We start from the raw sequence: 16205 nt of genomic DNA, 5'->3' as shown, positions 1-16205 counted from the left end.
GGCGGCGAGGGTGCCGAAGAAGGTGCTGCAGTTTGCGGGGATTGATGATGTGTTTACGTGCTCTAGGGGGTCGACTAAGACTCTCGGGAATTTTGTTAAGGTTAGTGGTTTTGATTCTTCATTCTTATTGTTAGTTTTATCGCTGCTTGATATTGTATTTATAATCTTATTAAATTGAGATGTTTGACAAGTCTGCTTTTTTTTTCGGTGGATTATAATTTATAAGCCATGAGGTTTGACCTAGTAAAAGACATATATAACCCTCATAATTTCACAAAATTCCAAGCCCCAATTTTTTGGGGGGATAAATTAAAGTCATGATCTTTTTGATCATTTTGACATAATTGACAACAATTATGGATTATAATCCACCTATTTTCCGGATATTTTACTGTTGAAAATAGATTGTAATCCATTAAAATTTTCCAAACTCTTGGATTATAATCTAAGACTTCCAAACATGCTCTTATATACTTGATTAAATTGGGAACTATTTTGCTTGGGTTACAAGGCTTTAGTTGTTCATTGGTTTAGTGTATAGTAGCTGACATTATGATTTAGTCACCTAGTGTTGGTTCTGGGTTTAATTCTATTTTAGATTTCCTGTCTGCAATTTGTCTACTTATTTTTAATATGTTATTGATTATTTGCTTCTTTTGTGAATCATTCAAAGCAAAATAACTTCTAAGGTCCTGTTTAGTGATGCAATGATCTCAAGGGACTGCAACTGCTCATTTTCTTGTTCATTGATATGCATCTGGATGAAGATAATAGGTTTTACATATCTTATTTTTGTTATCTTTTAGCAGTTGTGAATCAGAATAGACGTATTCTAACATTTCAATGTTAGTTTATGTGAATTTTAATCCAGATCAAATTCATCTATTAGTCACTTTTGAGAAATATGATTAAAAAATTCTACAAAAAATAGTTGTCTAGTTAGTTTTAATATTTTTATATTACAGTGACCCACACCCTCCTCTCCTCTTTTCTCTTTCAAGTAGCGATCACATCCTCTCATTTGCGGGTGCCCCATCCCCTCGTTCAGACGCGCTCTATCCTTACTAGGAGGAGGTGAGGGTGGGGGTCGCTATTCAAAGGAGGAGGGGACGTTGGCGCTTTTGAAGGAGTAGGGTAGAGTGGGGGCTTGCTACTCAAAAGGACGGGATGAGGAGCACCTTCAAAAGAGGAGGGAGCGGGTTTCCTACCTCATGGAGGGATAGGGGTGTTGCTCAAAGGAGGAGATAGAGTACCCTTGCTAAGGAGGGGGTCACGATCTGAGGCACTTGAGGGGGTTGGCTATCTCTGCAATTGATGGAGGTGAAGAGGAGAGAGAGAGGGGGGGGGGAATCATTAATGGCCAATTATCTTTTTTTGGAAGGAGTGTTTTTCCGAAACTTGTGTTTTAACTTTCCCCAAACTTGTGTTTTAACTTTCCCCTAACTCCCTCTCTCATCATGTCAGACATGGGCTGAGATTTGGTTACATGAGGGCTTTCGCAAATTGAATTTAAGGTGGCACACTACAGACTTTACCACATATATAAGGACATGATCATATGATCTTAGGGGCTTGAGGGGGTCGCAATCTTAGCGAAATGGAAGAGAGATCACTTCATTAATGGCTAACTATCTTGTTATGTCAGAATTATTTTTTTTGCGGGCGCTAAAAAGGAAAAAGAAAAAACCACTCCCTCTCATCATGTAAGATGTAGGCTCAGATTTGACCACATGAGTGCTTTCTTGGATTGAATCCAAGGTGGTATCGTAGATACACTTTATCCTATATATATGTATGTATAAGGTAAAGTGTTTCTAATGTGCCATCTTAGATTCAATATATGTGCGAGCATATATGATGGCAATGAATATGAGATGTCCTCATTTAGCAAAATGAGTTGTGTAGAGATAAAGTGTTGATGTCCATGTGCTCTAGATATGACCAGCAGAATGGGCTTCACAAGTCCTACATCGTTTGATAGCTCGTTTAGCAAATAATCACATTGAATTTGTTTTTTTATATATAACGTTAAGAATGAAAAGTTTCCAGATACATGAGGAAAAAATATTATAAGCTTTGTATAATTTTTAAAAGCATGCTTGGGAACTATAGATTATAATCCACTTGGTTTATAATCCATTCCAAGCGGGTTGTAATACAAAGTGTGATAATTTAGTGGATTATAGTCCATTTTCAAACTTAACATGTAAGATGTAGGCTCAGATTTTACCACATGGGTGCTTTCCTGGATTGAATCCAAGGTGGTATCGTAGATACACTTTATCTTATATATATGTATGTATAAGGTAAAGTGTTTCTAATGTGCTATCTTAGATTCAATATATGTGCGAGCATATATGATGGCAATGAATATGAGATGTCCTCATTTAGCAAAATGAGTTGTGTAGAGATAAAGTGTTGATGTCCATGTGCTCTTGATATGACCAGCAGAATGGGTTTCACCTAAGAAGCACCGACTCGTGAAAAAACCCCCCGTCCCCGTGTCCGACGCTTGTCGGGGACGGACGCGCGTTCGGCACGCGTTCGACACGCGTCGGACACGGCGTCAACGGCGTCGACACGGTCAGCGCTAGTCGACACGGCGAAGTAGAGGGCGACACGGCGAAGTTAAGGGCGACACGGCGAAACCAGACTTTGAAACCCAAACCCGAAACCCAAACCCGAAACCCAATTTCAAACAGAAACCCAAACCCTAACCCTAGTCGTGAGAAAACTTACCCGATTGAAGTCGAAAGGGCTCTTGCGAAGTGAAGAGGCGCCGCCAGCTCTCAGTCTCCTCCTCGTCGTCGTCGTCGTCGTCAGCTTCTTCTTCGTCGTCGTCGTCTTCAGCTCCAAGGTCAGTCCCTCTCTCTCTCTCCCCCCCCTCTCTCTCTCTCTCTCGGACTCCGCTCTCGCTCTCGCTCATCCCTTTCCCTCTGGTTCTCTCTCTTTCTTGTCTCTTTCTCTCCCTCATTTATCTCTTTCACACTCTCACCACAAAAAAACCCACAAACTTTCCCCTTTCAAAAAAAAAAACCCCAGGAACGCCTCATTCAACCCACCATCCACTGTTCTCCCTCTCTCTCTCGAAAAAAAATCGCACACGAGATTCAAAACGCCCCTGCCCTCCACTACGTTTATTTTTAATTTTATAATAGTTTCAAAAGACCTCTGCCCCCCACTACGTTTATTTTTAATTTTATAAGAGTTTCTTACTGTTTACTGTTTTGTCATTTTTCCCACTGTTGGATGCCTCACTGTTTGGGCTGTTTAGTTTGGTATTCTCATAGTTAACTGCTGATGGTTGGTTTAAACCTTGTTTTTTTTTTCTGTTCTGCTGCAATTGGGTAATTAGGATGATAATCTCTGTTTATTTACTATTTTGCTGCTTTATTACCGCCTTAACTGTTATTAATTATTCTTTTTTATACTGTTTTACTGCTGCTGTATGGTTTTTTAATGTTAACTGTTATTTGCCTACTATTCTACTGTTATATGCTCATTTAAATGTTAATTAGGATTGCTTAGCTGTTGTTTGGTTAGTTGTTCCACTATTGTATGCTAATTTAGATGTTAATTAGCGTTGTTTAGCCATTGTTTGCTTAGCTATTGTTTGCTGTTCTACTATTATTAATTTCTTAATTTATTGTTATTGCTTATATTTTACAGAAATGGAACAAGACGGGAGTTCTAGTGGTAGTGGAATACAAGATGACAAATGTCCGCTTTGAAAATATGTTACCAAATTGGAGAAAAGGGGGGGAACGGCGGGAGGAAATTGGAGATGGAGATGTAACTATTGCAGAGAGGATTTTACCGGTTCACACTCAAGAGTTAAAAATCACCTCTTGAGGATAAGTGGGACTGGAATTAAGATGTGTTCCAAGTCAACACCCGAAAATTTAAGGGAGTTTCAAAGGACGTTGGATCAAGCAGAGGCGAGGTTGATGGCTTCTAGGCCTAAGATGTCAGTTTTGCCTACATCTTCGACTGCAAGTACGGCCGGTGTAGGTGCAAGTGCAAGCATGCCGATTGATGCAGGTGGATTTAAGAGGAGGAGGGGGCCTAATACCGTGGAACAAGCATTCAACATGGGAGCAAGGGAGGAATTGAATGCATTGATTGGTAGGATGTTCTTCACGGGGGGATTGTCCTTCAACTTGACAAGGAATCCATATTATGTCAAAGCTTTTGCATATGCCGCAAACAATCCAATTTCTGGCTACAAGCCTCCTGGTTACAATTCCATGAGGACCACTATCTTACAACGTGAGAAAACTCACGTAGAGAGATTGATGGAGCCCATCAGGGGTACATGGCAACAGAAGGGAGTCTCCATTTGTAGTGATGGGTGGGCGGATGCACAAAGGAGGCCCATCATCAATTTTATGGCGGTATGTGAGGGTAAGCCAATGTTCTTGAATGCCGTGAATGTCGAGGGAGAAGTCAAGAATAAGTATTTTATCCAAACACAGCTAGAAAAGTGCATCACAGAGGTGGGACCGAAAAATGTCATCCAAATCATAACCGATAATGCTTCGGCATGCAAGGCCGCGGGAGGGCTTGTGGAGCAAACTTGGCCTCACATATTTTGGACTCCTTGTGTAGTCTCCATACACTTAATCTTGCTGTCAAGAATATTTGTCCGGCTAAGAATACGGAAGCAAATGTCGTGGATTATGCACAATTACATTGGATTACAGAGATCTCCGATGATGCATTGTTTATGAAGAATTTTATCATGAACCACTCTATGCGGCTTTCCATATTCAATGATTTTTCCAAGATGAAGCTCCTATCAATTGCCGACACAAGATTTGCCTCGTGGATTATTATGTTGAAGAGGTTTAAGGTCGTCAAGAGAGGCCTCCAAGACATGGTCCTTAGTGATCGATGGAGCTTATATAGAGACGATGATGTGGAGAAAGCTCAATTTGTGAAAGAGAAAGTCCTCGATGATTTGTGGTGGGACAAGATAGATTTTATTCTTGACTTCACCGGCCCAATCTATGAAATGATAAGGGTCACCGACACCGATACACCATGTCTTCATTTGGTGTATGATATGTGGGATACAATGATTGAGAAGGTGAAGCAAGCTATTTACAGGCATGAGGGTAAAAGGGATAACGAGGAATCTCCTTTTTATGAGGTGGTTCACAAGATCTTGGTGGATCGATGGAACAAGGGCAACACCCCGCTTCAGTGCTTGGCACTCTTTAGTTCCAAGGTAATATTTCACATTTTACTCTTTAATGCGAATATTTCAATTAATTTTAATACATGAATTTCTTCTCACAAACATAGGTACTATCATTCCACATGGCTCAATGAGAACGTCAATCGGCAACCTCCAAATCAAGATCTTGAGATCTCTACAGAAAGATCAAAGTGCTTAAGAAGATATTATCCTAACCCCGATGAACGATTGGTGGTGAACTTGGAATATGCTAAGTTTGTGGGGTCTTTGGAGGCTTTTGGTGATCCGGATTCTCTTTCCAATAGAGGAAATATGGATCCAAAGTCATGGTGGCTTCTTTATGGTGCAAGTGCTCCAAATTTGCAAGCATTGGCCATAAAGCTTCTAGGCCAACCTTGTTCCTCTTCTTGTTGTGAACGGAATTGGAGTACATATGGTTTCATTCACTCCTTAAAGAGGAACAAGCTAACCCCGACACGGGCAGAGGATCTTGTTTATGTTCACACCAACCTTCGTTTACTTTCTCGGAATTCGGAAGAGTATATGGAAGGGGAATCAAGAATGTGGGATATTGGTGGAGATGCCTTCGACTCATTTCAAGGAGCCGGCATGTTAGATGTTGCTGCCCTTTCTCTTGACGAGCCCACGATGGAGGCCATTGTGTTTGATGAGGATGAAAGAGTTGAATCCATAGAATAATCTTTTTGATGTTTCAACTTGAAAACTTTATTTTAAGATATGCTTTTGAGTGTAATTTTTATATTTTTGCAATGTTAGTAACTTAGTATTTTGTAGTCATTGAACTAGTTGCAACTTGAACTTTATTCTCTTGTATTTTTATATGCTCAAGATGAAAGTAGTGAAAATTAAAAAATCTAGCCGTGTCGCCGTATCCTATTTTTTGAGGCTTTGCCGTATCCGTGTCCGTCCGTGTCGTGTCCGTGTCGCCGTGTCCGTGTCCGTGCTTCATAGGGTTTCACAAGTCCTATATCGTTTGATAGCTCGTTTAGCAAATAATCACATTGAATTTATTTTTTTTATATATAACGTTAAGAATGAAAAGTTTCCAGATACATGAGGAAAAAAATATTATAAGCTTTGTATAATTTTTAAAAGCATGTTTGGGAACTATAGATTATAATCCACTTGGTTTATAATTCATTCCAAGCGGGTTGTAATCCAAAGTGTGATAATTTAGTGGATTATAGTCCATTTTCAAACTTTACATGTTCTGCAAATGGATGGTTAGAATCTATCATTGTTGTTAAAATGACCAAAAAGGATCCTAGATCAATGGAGTCGGTTGTGAGTTAATAAATAAGCTTGGGATTTATGAAACTATGAGGGGGTACAAATGTCTATGACTTGATCAATTTTATGGATTATAACACAAAAAAAAGTTGGGGTACCCTACCTTATTTTTTGGTGGATTATAATCCTAAATAATTTACTTGCCAAACATTCAAAAGTGGATGATGATCTACTTTTGTGGATTATCCACTTTGCCAGACATGCTCTAATAGGATAAAATGACCTATTTCATATTGGATTGATGATACATATAAATGGCATCAAATTCTCAATATTGTGATAACTCCAAAACAAATATCAATAGCAAATAAAAAGAAAACCATCATTTATTAGCTACCTGTTTGTTATACAATTGATTACATGGCAAGTAGCAAATCTATGATTGCTCACTAGTCACTAGTTAAGAAGATAGATAGGTGATGAAAGATCTCTTATACAACACCAACACATGAATTTGAGAAAATTTACAACATCAAAATAATGAAAATGAAAATTAAAAATGAAGTTTACATAACTTACTGCTAGACGGTTGGTTGCTTTATAGTGTTTGGCAAACTGGTGGATCTGAAGTTGGCCATTTTTTCTACAAGTGTGAAAGTGCATTCATTTTGGCATGCAAGGGAAAGTGTTGTTAACAAGAAAATTTGCACCTGAAATATTCTTTCCTTTCATTATTATTATATATTACTATTTTAGTGGCTCTAATTTTTTTGGTAATTAATAAAAAATAAATTGAAAGTAAAACTGTATATCATGACAATTATTTCTTCATTTGGTTGAGGAGAATAACCATGACGCTTTTATTAACAAATATCCACTTTAATGTTTATAAATTAAATATTTATGTAACATGTTTATGATGTACTTATTTTTATAAATCATTTTCAATTATGCAATCATTATTTAAATTTATGATAATGTAAACACTGTCAGTGTTGTAAAACACGCTCTGGGCGGTCGCCTAGGCGCCCGCCTAGGCGGAGGCGGTGCCTAGAGCGTGCAGAACTGCCCTGAGCGGCCACGTCTAGGCGCTGGAGCGCCTAGGCGGGCCGCCCAGGGATAAGCGGGCCCGCTTAACGGCGCCGCCCAGCTGTTTGCAAACTCATAAATTTGAGCTGGGCGCTCCTAAAAACCCGAACCAAAAAAAAAAAAATGCATAACCCAAAACCCAAAACCCGATACCCAATACCCAAAACCCAAACTCAAAAGTAAAACCCTAATCTTCTATCTCACCTTCAGCCGATGCCGCCAGAAAAATAATCTGCGAGCTCGTCTTCGACTTGACAACTTCGGACCGAGCTCGTCTTCGACTCGACGACTTCCGACCGACCGAGCTCGTCTTCGTCTTCGACTCGTCTTCGTCTCCAACCGAGCTCGTCTTCGTCTTCGACTCGTCTTCGTCTTCGACAGTTCGACTTCAGCCGACAGTTCGTCTTCGTCTTCGTAAAACCCTAATCCTCTTTATTTCGATTTCAATTTCCTTTTTTTTCTTTATTCCGAGCTCGTCTTCAAGTTTTGGGTTCTCATTAATTTGATATTGTAGTCTTGTGTTGATAATTTTTATTGGGTTCAAGTTTTAAAAAGGCAAAATCTGTGTTGATTGGTTCAGGTTTGATAGATTCTTATTACTTGTGAGGATAATAAGGTGTTGATTGGTTCAGGTTTGATAGATTCTTATTACTTGTGAGGATAATAAGTTTAAAGAGAGATAGTAAGTTTAATCCGTTGATAGATTCTTATTACTTGTGAGGATAATAAGTTTAAAGAGAGATAGTAAGTTTAATCCGTTGATGTTTCATGGAAATTAACTTAGTATATTTATATCATATTTAGTTTGATTGGCATTGCTCAAGGAAATTAACTGCTCCTAGTCTCCTATGACTGTCATATGCATTTATTACATGTTAACTTAGTATATTTATATCATATTTAGTTTAATTGTTTAAGTTTAGTTGTTTAATTGTTTAAGTTTAATTTTCCTATTTCAAATGAAAAAGTATCTGAGTGCGGTACAACAGAATATGCATCACCACGGTCCACAACAGACTTATGCTCCTTACATTTGTCTTTGTCATGTTCATTCTCTGCATTTGTTCAAAGCTTACAACTGTATATGCTATAATTGTGTATCTGTATTGAGTTGAGTGCTGAAACTATAATATTCATGCTCCCTACTTTTGGATTTGCAGCAATAACGAATGAAGTTGCAGTTTTTGACCTACAAAATAGAACAATAATTAGTTGCGGTTTTTAAAGTTGCAACAATAACGAATGAAAATGCAGTTTTTGACTGTATTTTTGCTGATATTTTGGGACCAAAACTTCTAGTTATTGGATATTATATGCCTTGTTATTTAGTATGTATGGATCTTTGATTGACTATTATAGTTTGGATAGCATATGTGTTGGTATTTTTGTATTTATGCAATGTTGATTGAGTACACACACACACACACACACACACATATATATAAAAAAAGAACAAAAAAAGAAAAAACCGTCTAGAAACCGCTTAGGCGCCCGCCTAGACGTCTAAACGCTGGGCGCCAGGTTCGGCGCCTAGGAGCGCCCAGCGTTTAATGTAACATTGAACACTGTTTTAAAAAGCCCCCGTCTAGTCTGCCTAGGTGTATGCTTAGGCTTAAGCGGTACCTAGACCGTCTAACTAGCGCCTGAGCGGTACTTAGGCTGTCAATCTAGGTTTTGGGAGTGTTTAATGGAGCATTGTCTGCTTATGTTGATTGCAACATTTAAGCCTTGATCGTGATTTTCTGTGTTGCAGCCTCCACGTCCTCCATCCTCCTTCAATTTTTTTTCACCTCTAGATATGAACATCTCCACTACCTTCTTCGACCTTCAGCAAAACCTTTTCGATCACCACTTAAATAAAGAAAGATCCGTCTAGACACCAATCCGACACCTAAGCTTTCGATAACATTGACATTCACTATCAATTATTGTAATTAAAAAATAAGAAAAACCTCCTAGGCTTTAGGCATCAGGTCCCATGACTAGGCTTCTTAGTGCTTTCTAGACTTGTTAGTTATTATTTTGGCTATTTAGTATTTAAGTATGCATGGTTTATTGTGAATTTAGGATTCCTATCTTTTTTTTGGCAAATTTATATGAATTTAATACATATTTTTATTAATTATTTTATTTAAATTATTTTAAAAATAACCAAACGTCTAGTCGCTAGGTGCTGGTTCAAACGCCTAGTCCGCTTAGCGCCTTCTGTAACATTGAATGTAAATAATAATAAAAATAGTTTACTCGCATAACTAATTAGAATTTCTCTTTTGCCATAATGTAGAGAGAAATGAGACGTGAATACATCAACATTATATAATAATGGTCTGTAAGATAAAACTTTTATGATGTATTTAATTTTATAAATTATTTTGAATTATAAATAATTGTATACTTTTGATGATATCATAAATAATAATAAATATTTTTTCTTGTTGAATTAATTAAATCATCAAAGTGAATAGGAAAAAAAGGAGTTGCTAATAATTAAATTTATTAATAGTGTTCTCCAATTTTTCACTTTCTTTATTGACTTCATACCTTTTCTAGAGAAAATGAATTTTTTGCAACATACTCTACATGGAAAATTTCACTCACGATTTCATATGCTAGTTTCGTCTAAATAGAACACCGAAGATACATTAAAGTGTTTCACTCACAATCTCATTTTCTTTCCTCCTAACAAACAACCCCCTTAAGAAGGAAATGTAAAGGGGGATCACCTTTTTAGAGTGAGGGAATAGACCTCTAGTTCATTAGAGTTTGTTTAATTGATTTAACAATTCAATTTAGTCATATTAATTGGATAATAGGTTGGGTTTAGAAGATTGAACTAACATCTTATTTTGTAAGAGTAAACGGGGGCTCGTGTGTTTATCCATGGTGTCAGCTAGTGTGTCGCTGATGTAGCACATAGCCAGATCACTATAGTCCATAAAAATCGAGTACTAGATCATAGAGGACTACTTGAATGTGTGTTGCATCAGTGACCCACCGGCTAGCACCTTAGAGGGACACACCATCTCCTGTTTACTCATTTTGTAATTGGTATTCATGGGCAATTAGTATTCATGAGCATAAACTATATGTAAGCGATGTTGCAATTTGTCTATGTGTAAGAACACAGAAACTCTTAAATAATGTGGTTGTCAGCCACGTACTTTCCTTCCTCATAAGACTTATATTCCAACATCGGAGAAAAAGTTCTAACCATATGCTTGTATCTCGAGAGCATATAAATTCCAGTTGTATTTCTTAGGATAGTCTGTTTTAAGAAAGTGACAGCGACAACAATGTTGGAGAAAGGGAAAAAGAAACCACCAGAAAGAGGAATGAATATATGGAGAGGAAAAGAAGATGGAAGGATGTAGGGAACAGAGTGGGTTATCCAATAAATACAACAAATACAGGTTTAGTGAAAATGTTGTTTTAAGATGGGATAAAAAAATATTGAATGTTAAAGGACATTGCCTTTTTCCGTAGAGAAAGGTCTCCAGGAGTGATACACTTTTTTTTTTCTATCATGAATTGCATGGAAGAAAATATGATCGTCTAAACTAGTATATCTATTTTCATTGATTTATGAATTTGAAACAGAAAATAATGTGGTTCACCTATGCAATCATGGGCTTTTGAATGAATAAAGGTGTTTGTTTCATTTTTGACACAGCAATGATCTCTACTCATGGTAGCATTCTTCAGATGGTGGAACATGTGTGCTTAGGGTTTTTTCTACCTTTTAAGCAGCCAATATGACTTATATAATTTAGGTACTTTCAGGAAAGTCAGGCTGTCCTCCAATTGTTGTCTTGGAGTTGGCAGGTATGCTTTAGTTGCTTATTGGGAACACATTTTGGTAATTTTTAAGCCATGTTTGGCAACTTTGGATTATAATCCACGTACCTTATAATCCACAAATGGCTTATAATTCAAGTTGATATAATTCAAAGTGCTTGGTAAATTTAATGGATTACAATCCATTTCCAATATAGTAGAGTGTTTGGCAAATGAGTGGCTTATGATCCTTTGTTGTCAAAATGACCAAAAAGAGAGTGGAGATAAAGAATAGGGAACTTTTGAATTTCCTTAAATATTAAGGGGTATAATGGTTTTTTACTTGGTCAAACTATGTGACTTATAAGCCACCAAAAATAACCTGGGTTAGCCCAGGTTATATTTTTTTTGGCTTCTTAGCCAAAAAGAGGTGTTTGTCAAACATGGCCTGGTGGCTTATAAGCCACTTTGACCAATTCCTAAGCATGCTTTTAGCTTTTAGATTCTTTAAAGAATGGGCGTGAAGGCATCATTCACAATTGAACTGACACATTATTAACAACCAAACTGATGACTGCACATAGCGGAAGGAGGCTTATGAAATCAATAAGTTCACTTGTCTTTCAGAAAAATCAATGCAATCTTACAAAACAAAGGTGAAACTATGTTCTTGCGTTCTTTTCATCATTTAGGTACCTGTTGCTGGTGCCTTCCAGTTTTGCTTTATACTATATGCATGCACCTTTCACCATTGATCTGATAATAACTGCACATGTGGAAGGCAGAGCTTACTTATGAAATAAGAAGTTCACTAGACTTTTTCGGCTTAATAATGTATGGCGATTCATGAAACCGTAGGAATCAGAGGTGACTACATTTCCTGTTGCTTTTTCTGTGTGCAGGCCACATTTGATTGCCTCATGAAGACTTATGGGTTCCTGACACCAGACTTGTGGACGGCGACACGCTTTGTGAAATCTCCATACCAGGAGTACACTGACCTTCTGGCCAAGCCATTCACAAAGGTTGTTATGGAAGATATTACTGAGAGACTAGAAGCTTAGGTGGTATCTTTCTGTTAGTAGAGGAAAGTCAGCACTATGAGTTAGGACCCTAGTTTGTTTGTTTTCTAGCTAGCAGTTTGCTTTGCACCAGTGGGTCATATGGACATCAAAAGAGACTTGGATGTCGCTGTTTGTTATTTTGGTATATTGTGTTTACGCAAACTGTGGCTGTCAAGACATGCACTCTTTTGGTTATCATATGTTGATTTTGGCTGTCACATTGAGTATGCGCTATACAATACCCGCAGAGAATTGCGTCAAAAAATATTGGCGTCGAAAAATATTGGCGGAGAAATCTCTCCCCTCCTGTTCTCTCTTTACTTTTGCATTCTGATTGATGGTCATGAGAGATGAAAGGAGAGGCATTACAATTTCGTGCCCTGATTATAAGAGTTAAATCACTCTTTTTTCATCATGTTTAAGGTTAGCTAGAATGCTCCTGCTACCTGATGGAAGAATAGCACGTCTTTCTTAGGCTGGGGCTTTTTTCACTTGTTATTTTCAGTTTCTCATTTTAGTTAACTAGTTGGATTGCACACTGGTAAAAAGTGATAAATTTGAAATCTCTCCCCTCTAACCATATGCTTGTATCTCGAGAGCATATAAATTCCAGTTGTATTTCTTAGGATAGTCTGTTTTAAGAAAGTGACAGCGACAACAATGTTGGAGAAAGGGAAAAAGAAACCACCAGAAAGAGGAATGAATATATGGAGAGGAAAAGAAGATGGAAGGATGTAGGGAACAGAGTGGGTTATCCAATAAATACAACAAATACAGGTTTAGTGAAAATGTTGTTTTAAGATGGGATAAAAAAATATTGAATGTTAAAGGACATTGCCTTTTTCCGTAGAGAAAGGTCTCCAGGAGTGATACACTTTTTTTTTTCTATCATGAATTGCATGGAAGAAAATATGATCGTCTAAACTAGTATATCTATTTTCATTGATTTATGAATTTGAAACAGAAAATAATGTGGTTCACCTATGCAATCATGGGCTTTTGAATGAATAAAGGTGTTTGTTTCATTTTTGACACAGCAATGATCTCTACTCATGGTAGCATTCTTCAGATGGTGGAACATGTGTGCTTAGGGTTTTTTCTACCTTTTAAGCAGCCAATATGACTTATATAATTTAGGTACTTTCAGGAAAGTCAGGCTGTCCTCCAATTGTTGTCTTGGAGTTGGCAGGTATGCTTTAGTTGCTTATTGGGAACACATTTTGGTAATTTTTAAGCCATGTTTGGCAACTTTGGATTATAATCCACGTACCTTATAATCCACAAATGGCTTATAATTCAAGTTGATATAATTCAAAGTGCTTGGTAAATTTAATGGATTACAATCCATTTCCAATATAGTAGAGTGTTTGGCAAATGAGTGGCTTATGATCCTTTGTTGTCAAAATGACCAAAAAGAGAGTGGAGATAAAGAATAGGGAACTTTTGAATTTCCTTAAATATTAAGGGGTATAATGGTTTTTTACTTGGTCAAACTATGTGACTTATAAGCCACCAAAAATAACCTGGGTTAGCCCAGGTTATATTTTTTTTGGCTTCTTAGCCAAAAAGAGGTGTTTGTCAAACATGGCCTGGTGGCTTATAAGCCACTTTGACCAATTCCTAAGCATGCTTTTAGCTTTTAGATTCTTTAAAGAATGGGCGTGAAGGCATCATTCACAATTGAACTGACACATTATTAACAACCAAACTGATGACTGCACATAGCGGAAGGAGGCTTATGAAATCAATAAGTTCACTTGTCTTTCAGAAAAATCAATGCAATCTTACAAAACAAAGGTGAAACTATGTTCTTGCGTTCTTTTCATCATTTAGGTACCTGTTGCTGGTGCCTTCCAGTTTTGCTTTATACTATATGCATGCACCTTTCACCATTGATCTGATAATAACTGCACATGTGGAAGGCAGAGCTTACTTATGAAATAAGAAGTTCACTAGACTTTTTCGGCTTAATAATGTATGGCGATTCATGAAACCGTAGGAATCAGAGGTGACTACATTTCCTGTTGCTTTTTCTGTGTGCAGGCCACATTTGATTGCCTCATGAAGACTTATGGGTTCCTGACACCAGACTTGTGGACGGCGACACGCTTTGTGAAATCTCCATACCAGGAGTACACTGACCTTCTGGCCAAGCCATTCACAAAGGTTGTTATGGAAGATATTACTGAGAGACTAGAAGCTTAGGTGGTATCTTTCTGTTAGTAGAGGAAAGTCAGCACTATGAGTTAGGACCCTAGTTTGTTTGTTTTCTAGCTAGCAGTTTGCTTTGCACCAGTGGGTCATATGGACATCAAAAGAGACTTGGATGTCGCTGTTTGTTATTTTGGTATATTGTGTTTACGCAAACTGTGGCTGTCAAGACATGCACTCTTTTGGTTATCATATGTTGATTTTGGCTGTCACATTGAGTATGCGCTTAATATATAAAAAATATTGGCGTCGAAAAATATTGGCGGAGAAATCTCTCCCCTCCTGTTCTCTCTTTACTTTTGCATTCTGATTGATGGTCATGAGAGATGAAAGGAGAGGCATTACAATTTCGTGCCCTGATTATAAGAGTTAAATCACTCTTTTTTCATCATGTTTAAGGTTAGCTAGAATGCTCCTGCTACCTGATGGAAGAATAGCACGTCTTTCTTAGGCTGGGGCTTTTTTCACTTGTTATTTTCAGTTTCTCATTTTAGTTAATATATACGATACCGCACTGGTAAAAAATATTGGCGGAGAAATCTCTCCCCTCCTGTTCTCTCTTTACTTTTGCATTCTGATTGATGGTCATGAGAGATGAAAGGAGAGGCATTACATTTTCGTGCCCTGATTATAAGAGTTAAATCACTCTTTTTTCATCATGTTTAAGGTTAGCTAGAATGCTCCTGCTACCTGATGGAAGAATTGCACGTCTTTCTTAGGCTGGGGCTTTTTTCACTTGTTATTTTCAGTTTCTCATTTTAGTTAACTAGTTGGATTGCACGTGCAATGCACGTGATAAATTTTTAAATAAATTTCATTAGCAAACAAATATCATGTCAGAACAGAATATGTTCCAAGAGTAATATAACAGGACCAACCACCACGAGCAACAAATGAGAAACATATTCATATACACACCAATATAGCAATTAATGTCATGTACACTTCAGCTTCACCAGCCAAAAAATTCATGGAACGGCTTAAGGATGAAAGGCATTGTGGCAAGAGCCGCTTGCAAGCAACATAGTTCGTTCAACTGTCTGATATGTGTTGATAGTAAAATTGTAGTTACTTCCATGTAACAATATGAAAGGATGAAAGGCATATGTTTATATTAATGAACAAAATCTGGTACTAAGAAAGTTAACTTAAAGCACATGTCCAGATAAACTGTATTGATATATAGTGTGAACCGAGTAGCATAAACTATAACTTATTGGCATTTGAGGCTATGGAAGACAAGTGCATATTGCAGAGTACAACCTTCGAGATGGTGACATAAGGATATGATATCACATTCAACCTTTCAAAGTTCAATACGATCACCTACCTTTAAAATAATGTGGCCAACCTCCTATGAAGTGTATAACCAAATACTTAAATTTTCTACTTCATTGTTTTGTTGACCCAAATTAACTGTTGAAACTTTAGCATATGTATGATGTTTTCTGTCTCCATTTACAAGAATATCCAAAAAGAAAAAAAAAGAAAAAAACTGAAATTGTTCAGAACAAAAGCATACCATCTAGTTATTTCTTGTTAAAGGCAAACTTTCCAGCAAACTAATATTATGCACCCTTGGAGAAAATGAACTACATTAACACTGGGGGTGCTTA

General features: G+C 37.3%; 1 pseudogene; it reads left to right on the top strand.

The window, feature by feature from the left end:
* Nucleotides 1-12598, top strand: part of LOC109820964 — a 13109-nt pseudogene extending 511 nt beyond the window's left edge.

Source organism: Asparagus officinalis, chromosome 8 (genome assembly GCF_001876935.1).
Source record: "Asparagus officinalis chromosome 8, Aspof.V1, whole genome shotgun sequence".
Classification (NCBI taxonomy): domain Eukaryota; kingdom Viridiplantae; phylum Streptophyta; class Magnoliopsida; order Asparagales; family Asparagaceae; genus Asparagus; species Asparagus officinalis.
This window is presented reverse-complemented; position numbering and strand designations above follow the sequence as displayed.